Below are 10,919 nucleotides of genomic sequence, written 5' to 3'. Positions count from 1 at the left end.
AGCAAGAGTCTAATATATTGAAGAGTCGAGATATTAAGAATTTTGTGCCATGAAAAGAATTTGAAAAGAGTGAAAGAATAAGACCTCTCGTATAAATCCATGGGGTGTATTTGATGGTTGTTTTAATTTTTGCCTATGAGTTTAGATATAATTGTGAGATGTGAACTAGTTCGGTACAGACTTACTAGGAGTTTATCATCGACTTCTAAAAAAAATGAGTTTTGGTTTAGGTGACAAATAATGAGGTATGAAAATTTTAGTATTTTATAATGAGGTTAGATTGCTCAAATTAGGATAGAAGACTTAAGAATGATGTAAAAGGTGAGATATAATTCTACATGGTTATTAAGAATAAAGTTGGGTTAATACTACTCTATTGATGGGACTCATAGAAAGTTATGATGTAATATATAGTTATTTGATGGTGAATAGAGGTTATGAGCTTATAGTATTCAAAATCATTTGAGTGACCAAGAATTCCCCAAGTATTGACATGAGGTATATGATGGTGTTAAATGGTAGCTAAAGGATGGTATTTGAAGGTGGTGTAGAGTTGACTTTGGGTGTGATTTAATAGTTTTGTCTCAATGAAAAGGTACTATCACATTTGAAATTAGTGCTATAGGCCTTATTTGGGACTCGTATCTGTCAGGAAATGCTTAAATAGAAAGAGATAGCGATAGTTTGAACATGTATTTGATAAGCACACTTTGATACTAATGATGGTTTGAGAGTAAGGTAGATGATCGATGTAGTTATACGTTTTGTTATTATTAAGAGTGTTGACTTCAATGAATGTGGAGTTTGATAAACCAAGTATGTGTGCAATTATATTAGAGACATTCTATGAGGGGAGGTGTAGATCTCTAGTTTTTTTATACTATTGAGATGAGACAATGAGTATTAATATTTTGGAATAATCATTGAGATAACTATCCTTTCTTGCCTCGCCTTTCTTTTTGATCGTTCGAGGACGAACGATGGGTAAATTGATATCTATTGTAACGACTCATTTGGTCGTTTTGAGTGTTAAAGCCTTGTGTTTCATAAAATATTTTTTTTTGATGGATTCTAATTGGATTTTGGACTATTAATAATTATAATTATGAAATTAGTGGGATAATTTTATTAATTTATTTAGTTGGTGGTTAAAGAGGATAATAGTGAAATAAATAGTGGGTCACTTTCAACACTCTTATAATTAGTTATATGATATTTAGGAAAAACTATTCTGTAAAAGGAAAATAAGGGTTTAGCCAAGAGAAATCATATCTGCAGCAGTCACGAAACGATTGTTAAACAAGATTGAAGCGTCGGTTTAAGATCGGAAGGGTTCGGAGGCAATAAGGAAAGGAAAGACATTGGAAAAGTAGTTGCTTGACTTTGATTCTTCGGTGGAGGTAGGTTATGGTTTATGCTATTTGGTAGTAAACTCTTAATAGTGATTGATATGCCTTGAATTATATTGTGAAGTTCTCTATGTACTTGGTTGTGTGATTGTGTGATTTGGTTGTGTGGTTTGTGATAGGTCTGAAATCCTGAGACTGTAGAATTTATATTCTCTAACCCTCTCTATCGAAGTGATGCCTTGAATAAAGAAGGCTTGATGAAAATCATATAACTATGAATTGAAAGCGGTTATAATAAAGGATAAATTAAAAGTATAAATGGATTGGAGTGTCACATTCCGACACGTAGTAATAGGGGATCGGGTGTCACGTTTCGACGCGTAGTAATAGGGGATCGGGTGTCACGTTCCGACACGTAGTAATAGGGGATCGGGTGTCACGTTCCGACAGGTAGTAATAGGGGATCGGGTATCACGTTCCGACACGTAGTAATAGGGGATCGGGTGTCACGTTCCGACACGTAGTAATAGGGGATCGGGTGTCACGTTCCGACACGTAGTATTAGGGGATCGGGTGTCACGTTCCGACACGTAGTAATAGGGGATCGGGTGTCACGTTCCGATACATAGTAATAGGGAATCGGGTGTCACGTTCCGACACGTAGTAATAGGGGATCGGGTGTCACGTTCCGACACGTAGTATTAGGGGATCGGAGTGTCACGTTCCGACACGGTAGCATTAGGGGATCGGAGTGTCACTTTCCGACACGATAATAATAAAGAGAAGTAATCTTGAATTATGTTAGTATACTCAAATTCGAAGAAACTATCTCCCAAAATGGTTTGGTTTGGAGGCATGAGTCCTCATGTGTGATCTTTATATCATTGACTTATTACGAGCTTACTTTAATGTTGTTGATACTTGTTCATGTTGTTTGTTGTTATCACCTGTTAAGTGCTATAGTTGAGTTCATACTATTATTTATTGTATATTAATTCCTATTTTGGGTTGGTCGATGATATCTACTCAGTACATGTTGCCCCCGTACTGAGTCCTACTTGTGTTTTTCTTTGTTTTCCTTTTATGAAATGCAGCGAGTGTACCTATGACTTCAGATGTCCCTCAGATCTAGCCAGCCTCCCGCATATCAAGTTCCAGGGTGAGCTATTCATTCAAGCTCGTGTTGGATTCTTTCGGTCATGACATGATGTCCTATACTTTCAGACACATACCATTTTATTCATTTATTTTGGTGTCTTTGATACTCTTAGACTTAGTAATTAGAGATTAGATGTCCTTGATGTGATGACTTTCAGGTTTTGGGAAACGATAGTTAATAAATTTCGAAGCTTCCGCAATATTTTGTTATTCACAGTTGAATTATTGGTACATGTTGGGATTTAAGTTTCTTGGTTCGTCCACTTAGGTAGTTAAGTGTGGATGCCACTCACGACTCATTTTGGGTCGTGACAATATCTCATTCTTACTATAAATAGTTGGTTGATAATACTTGTCATATCATAAAATCAATGCCTATATTACGATATATTATTTCTATTTTAATACTTGTTATATTATAAAATCAATGCCTATATTACGATATATTATTTCTATTTTACCCTAGTGAGTTATTAGTCTTGAAAATATACATTTGACCAATATAGAAAAGTTAAGTAAATAACTCATGTTCATTGGTAAATTAATTCATATACATTGATTAAAAATTTGAGTTCAATAAAAATTAAATAAGGATAGAATAATAAACTTACTTAGTTTTTTAATACACGTAAAATATAAAGTGATGACATATAAATAGAAACTGAGAAATATGATGATAATAATGATAATATAATATAATATGATATGGTGATTGAAATATAGATCGGTAAAACATGTTTGATTAATCATTACGACACGTGCTTGTAAGCATTCCATTTTTTTAAATAATTCACATTAATTTAATATTTTGAGATAATTTCAAAGATATCCCCTAACATTTCACTTTATACATTAACTCTCTTTTTGATTTAAGATATTTCAATTACCTCCTTTATTCTGATTATGGAAAAATCCTTTTGGTCAGAAAAATTTGGCGATAATTTGGTCATAATAGTAAAAGTACATGTTTACACTACAAACTAGTTTGTTTTTGAATATTTTTATCTTTTAAATCAAATAGTGAATATATTCTTTAATTATGTTTTCAATGCATTGGAAATGATTAATGAGATTAATTATTTATGATTCCATATTTAAACATTAAAAATAAACCACAAAATATATTTACCAAAAAAAAAATAGATTTCATCCACCCTTCTCTCTTGAAATTTTCAATATCTAAAAAATTGTTTTACCAAAAAAAATTAAAAATATAAGCGTAGTATAAAACTATATAACAAAAAAAAAAAGTAAAAAACTATAGTATCTCTTTTTTAGTTTCAAAAATTCCTCCATTTTACTTTTTCTTTACAAAAAATTGTTTATTTTTTATTTCTTATTTCTTAATGATAAAAAGGGAAAACTTAAAAAGTATAAAAAGAGGAGTAAAGGTTGGATGATCTATTTTAGTTTATATTTTTTAATTTAAAAAAGATAAATTATATCTAAATTTTAATATTAAAAATTTATATCTATAATACTGAAAATTGATAATCTAAAATTGATTGAGTTGGCAAAATAATTACTCCTATTTATTTAAAGGAGTTGTTATTACAAATCAAATTTTTAGAAAGAAGTCAATAATAAAAGTAGATTATATTTTATCTGATTTTACTTATAATAATATTTCAACAATGTCTGAATAATTTTATCTGAGCGAAATATGAAGAAAACTGAAACTACAATAATATTTCTCGTATTATGAAATTTTCTTCATATCCTCAATTCCAGATGAATTATATATTAATAAAGACTCAACAAAATTAATATTGTTAGTTTGATATGTTGTACTTCATTACTATTATTTTATTTTTGGATTGTTTTTGTCATTAATACTATTATGTTTGGATTGTTTTGGCAGTTAGGTCAAATAAATTTGATAAGTTTCTTTTTGTTTTTCATTTTAGTATATATGAGGATATGTTCCATTGGTGGCAGATTATTTACGTGATGTTAGAATTTTGTTATTAATTTAATTGGTTATTCTATTGTTAATATTAATTTACTTAAGCAGATGCATTTGTTATTATTGGACATTAAGAATAATCTTTTGTTAGTTGGTATTTTAATTGGAGTCCGGAGCCTAAAGGGTATAAAATATTAACAAAAATTTCAAAACGATATATACAAAATTTTATATTAACCAAAATGGCAAAACTGCTGGAACAACATCGATTTACTCCACCGGAAAAAACAAAATCGCTGCCTCTACAGCGATTTTACAAAATGTTAATTTTTTTTTTTAAAAAAAATTGAAATCGCTACATAGGCAGCGATTTAATTTTTTTTAAAAAATAATTTTTTTTTTGGAAATCGTTGCCTAGGCAGCGATTTAAATTCTTTTTTTAAAAAAATTGCAGCGATTTCCATATTTTAAAAAAGATTTTTTATATATATATAAAATCGTTGCCCTGACAACAATTTAATTTTTTTTTAAAAAAAAAATCGCTGCCTAGGTAGAGATTTCAATTTTTTTTTAAAAAAATCACATTTTTCAAAATCGCTGCAGTGGAGTGATTTTTCTTTTTCACCGGTGGAGTAAATCGCTGTTGTTCCAGCGATTTTTCCGTTTTGGTTAATATAAATTTTTATATACCGTTTTGGATTTTTTGTTAATATTTTGTACCCTTTAGGCTCCGGACTCATTTTAATTGTTGCGTTATTTTGATTGTTTCTTTCTTTTAGTGTTTTGTACGATAAAAATGGCCAATCAAAATAATTACTCCGTCGGGTTTAGAGGCCTCATTTTAAAAGACGGAAATTCAATAAATTTATATTATTTATTAGTCAAATTGGCCAATGAAGAAATTAACATCGATTTCCAAGGCCTCCCACGTTAATAAGACGGATTTTTATTTTTAAGTTATTATTTCATGTATTCAATTTTATTATATTTATTACTAACACTTTTACTAAGTGTGTTTAAAGGTACCCAAGACTTGCTACCTTGAAGCTATTTGAAATGAGTTCGAATTATATTTTTCAATTTATTATTTTGTATATATCGATGTTAGGCAAACCTTAATCCGATATTATTATTTTATTTTTGTGTAAATTGGATGTGTATTATATTTGTACATTATTTTATTCTCCTCCTCAATTTGAAAAACGAACTCAGTCGAGAACCACAGTTGTGGATTTCGACAAGATGCTTAATCCCTTTCCTTCGGAATAACTTGAACCCCTTACCCAGAAACAAATTGGTTTCGTAGACTCTCTTTTAAGTTAATTAATTAATCGATTTTCTAGGTGACGACTCTCTTTAATCCCTTTAAACTCATTTTACCCCTTTTAACCCTTTTTAAACCTTTTGAAATTCTTTTAAATTAAATTCTTTTTTTAATTGAGTCACCGCGACGTTTATCCAATTCAAAGAATGTCAACAACATCGAACTGATATAGAAAAATCTTTATAATTTCAAAATAATCTTTTATAAAAATAAATTGAAAGAAAAACATCTTCATAGTTCTCCGTGATAATGACATTACTGATACTTATAAGCTCTAATTTAATAATCTGATGAATTATTGTGTAGACAAATTTAAATTATTATTATTATTTTTAATATAATTTGAAAAAATATTACAATAAAAACAGTTAAAACTAAAAATGCTTTTAATATATTATACAAATCATAAAATTCATATAACTTATAAATATCAATCCTAATTAATTACACTAAATATTTGTATACTATATATGTTCAATCAAAGATAGATCCTCTATATTTTGAAATCAAACATTCACGTCTTCTATATTATAAAAATCATACAAGTTTTATCCACCAATAATGTTATTTCTAAATTTCCTAACAATATATATATAAACATTGTATAATATGAATGTTCTACATAAATGAAATTCTATCTAACTAGTTATATATACATAATTCTAAGGCAAGAAAATAAATAAAAAGAAATTATTCATAAAAATATTGCATTAAAATAAAATTATAAATAAAGTACGTATTTATACTAAAGTAAGTTATTACTAACCGTTATATATCTTATTAACTAAGTTATGTCACTTAACATTTTTTTTTAAAAAAATGATTTTCTTTTAAATCAAATACATGAATAAAAAATTTCTTTTCGGTTTAAAATTTTTGAGAATAACTTCACAAAAACTGTTTTTTTTATATATATATAATTTTAGTTTATCTTTTAATAATTTACTTTAACATATTTAGTAAAACATTGGTGTAAGTTTAGAATTTTCAGTTAAGAGTAAGTATTTCATTTTAAAATATAAATAGTGTATCTAAAATTGACTTATAATATAATTTTTTAATATATCAATTATTTATTTAAAAAATGTGAAATTAAATTTCAAAAATAGTGTTTTTCTGTTATTTTATAGAATTACTTTATTGGAGACATAAATATATTTATTTTTGTTATTTTTTTTTAAATTTACTGCACATTTTATTTTATTTTTTTAAAAGAGCCAGGAGAATTAAAAGAAAGGTAAGGTAAAGAAGTAAAATGACAAAAAACGAGAAGAAAAATGAATTTGACAAAGAAACAAAACTATTAAATATTTCTATTTGTCTATTTAATTAGATGGGATCCAAAAAATTAATCTTATCAAAATAATAAATGTTTTATGCAATTTACTAGACAATAGTTAGCCTTAATTTTATTTTGAAGGAAAAAGGTTATAAGTGTCTTTTTAAAATTTCGGCCAAAATTTTCTGGCTTTTTAGCATCTCTCTTTTGATTATTTTTAAACATATTCTTTAAACCTATTATTCATTAAACAATTTTTTAAACCTATTATTCATTTAATGTAAATGAAATAGAGCTTGGAAAAAAAAATACTATTTCTAATATTATATTCTTTCAATTAATTACTTCTATCGAAGTATATCGCAAATTCCTTAAAATATTGATCTAACTTTTTTTTTTTTGAATCGATCTTTATATACCCAACGTCTGTATATAAGCCGCTGCGTTAACAAAAGCCTTTATTTATGCTACAATAATTCTTGAGGTTCATAAACAAAAAAAAAAAACAAATCTATTTTATGAAATTTATTTATAGGAACTGCTTCTTTTTTTTTTAATTAGATTTAATTTTTAAAGAACTTATTAGGCATGATATTTTTATAGAAATAATTACTTGGAAAAATTAAATATTAGAAAAGGGCAGATTTGCCAAACTACATTTTATTTATATTAATGAAAACAAGTAAGGTCTATATAAGGGAGGTAAGTATAGTTGTCTTCGCACCGATCTTTGAGATTCTACTAGATTTGGTTTGTACATACACGAAATCTATGAACCCGGGGCACTAATACCATTTTTTCACGCTCAAAAAATGGATGTGATGTCACTCTTCTTATCCCACACCAAGACAAGTCAACCTAAAACTCAAATATATGATCAATACGAAAGTAAATCGAGAATAAAAGTCTAATAGTATAAAATAATCCAAAAATTCATAATTACCTTAAATTTATCGCAAAACCTGATTGTCACGTGAACAAGCCTATAACGTATTACAATAGATATGAAAGAAATAAAAAGTCTCAAATGATGTTGTCTTTAACCTACACAAATGTAGAAGCAAGGGGGTGAATACCAAATCACACGGTTCTCAGCAAGTGAACTCCTAAATACAAGTTAAGAATATAAAATATGGATTATCCTACCGCCCCAACCGAACCTCCACGGCGGTAACTTGCATAAAATCAGCACAACCCAATAATTCATAATTTCATAACACACAACTTAATTACAACATTCCAACGATTACAAATCAGAAATACACAAGATCAAGTTCATCATATAGAAGTTCCACTGAAAGGCACTCACAAGTTCTGAAATGATAAAGTTATGCAATCCAATGTCAAGTATAATGATGTATGTCCGACCTAATGATACATACTCATTGTTTTTCAGTCCGGAAACAATGGGGGACATATATGTACATGCATGCATTGCGGCATGTGACGCAACCTCGATAATAAAATTTGTTGTGGAGTGCAACACGTCTCTCGTTTATAGAATTCGTCGAGGCGTGCGACACATTCGTCGAACCATAATATATGTCGTGAAGCACGACACGTCCTTCGAAATGGTATATCCTTTTTAATTTCTTATTCTTCCTCAATTCACAATACTTTTTACAATTAAGTCTCAGAACCAATGCAAATGACATGTTAGCATAAATAATGAAGAGATGGTCATTTTCATAACAATGCACAATTCACAACAACACAATCATGATACAACATCAACAATGAATCGATAAGTCTTTCAAACAATTCTCAACACATTACACACCAATAGTTAATCACATTGTCTTTTATCACCCTCTTTTCATCATTAATATTATTGAATATGGACAAGTCAACTCATCACCAATCTCCATTACACTCCAACACATATCACAAGAAAATACACGATTCTATACACTTAATAAGGATTGAGAAATTCACTTGCCTCAAATAATTGAACAATTACTCTAGGACCTGAACCTTCCCTTTTAATTGGGTTTCCAAATCAGTGAAATCTATTTAATTAAATAACCACAATAAGATTTCGAAACTAACAACACTCATATTACTATGTGTCTAGTCTAAATCCAAAACTCACCAAATCTGTAATCAAGTTCCTAAGTTTCAAACCTAGGGTCAAATTTCAATATCTCCATATCATAAATCTAATGTTATTAATATAATATAATATTATACATTTAATATTTAATTACTCATATTGATATATCAAAACTTGAATGATAATATGATATTAAAACAATAATAGTTAAAATCGAAGCTAATTGACTAGAAGGCTACAGCAATAATTTGCTAAAAGCAACATCCTGTAATCACCACCAACTAACTTGCTAGCTGATCATTACTCATCAATTAATTCCTAACCCCTTATTATCATTGATTAATAGTGTACATTAAAATCTTGTCCCCTCCCCTTTCAAGCTTCAAAACACTCAGATTGATCAACTTTAAAACTTACATTTCTTATGTAATCTCATTTGAGACAAAATTGAGTTATATTGTATGTATGCAGCTATATAATAGTTGCATGGAGGCACACACTTGAAAAACGGTTTACCAAGAGGTCGTCCTCTTCGTTGCATATGCTGCAGACTGTTAGGAAAAACGTGGACAAACATGAAATATATATGGTCAAAGTAATGAAAATAAAATGGAAAAATAATGATACCAAAAATTTTACGTGAAAACTCTTCTTAAATAAGGGAAAATCACGGGCTAAGAGGAACAACTGATATTACTATAGTAATGAATTTCACACTGTGTAGTCACAAATACAATACTCAAAGTGATTACTATACTCTTAAAAGGGACAACACTCTTTTGGTTTCCACCTTACTAAAATATCGCTCACACTCTATTTTTCTTCACAGACTATTTTTTCTTGTATAGTCTATGAAATACCTCACTTTGCTCTAAAACTGGGTTTTCTCTCTAACTTGGCGTGTTCTACAAATGAGCAAGAATGCTCTATTTATACAAGGATAAAATCATGCCTATGTCACCAATGACATAGGTAAATATAAAAAAGTAAAAAAGGTTGCAAATCTTACCAATTTGCCAACCACCAAATCATTTATTTTCAACTCTAATTATTATTTCTTTTTAACAATTACTTGTATTAATTGAATAACAAAATTTGACCAAAAAATGGGATGAACTCAACAAATCTCGCTCTCCAGTCTCATTCACTTGAAGGAGGTACCTTCATCTTCTTTAGAGAGAGCTTATACCTACAAGTTCTTTGCATAACTCGAACTTGTCTTTCAGTATCGTCTTGATCAACATATCTGCAAAATTATCACTTGTGTGGATCTTTTTTGCGTGAAATGATTCACTCTCCACTTTCTCACAAATTCAATGATATCTGACGTCAATGTTTTTTGTTCTTGCATGGTACATGGAGTTCTTACTCAAGTCTATTGCACTCTGGCTGTCACAATAGACAATATACTCTATCTGATTCAAACCAAACTCTTGAAGAAATCGCTTTAGCCATATTATCTCCTTGCTGACTCCAGCTGCCGCAATATACTCATCTTTAGTTGTAGATAGTGCAACACACTTTTGCAACTTCAACTGCCATGATATAGCTCCCTCTGAAAAAGTAAACAAATATCCAGTATTGGATTTTTTGTTATCAAGGTCACATGCCATATCAGAATCTGTATAGCATTTCAAGATTGGATTTGATGCTCCAAAACACAAACATTCATCGGAGCTTCCTCTAAGATACCTGAGTATCCACTTTACAGCTTTCCAGTGCTCTTTTTCTAGATTTTCGAAAAATCTACTGACAACCCCAACTGCGTGAGCAATATCAGGTCTAGTGCACACCATTGCATACATTAGATTACCAATAACGGAGGAATATGGAACTTTGGCCATGTTATC

Source organism: Solanum lycopersicum, chromosome 1 (genome assembly GCF_036512215.1).
Source record: "Solanum lycopersicum chromosome 1, SLM_r2.1".
NCBI lineage: Eukaryota > Viridiplantae > Streptophyta > Magnoliopsida > Solanales > Solanaceae > Solanum > Solanum lycopersicum.
The sequence above is the reverse complement of the archived record's forward strand: the minus strand, read 5'-3'. Positions refer to the sequence as shown.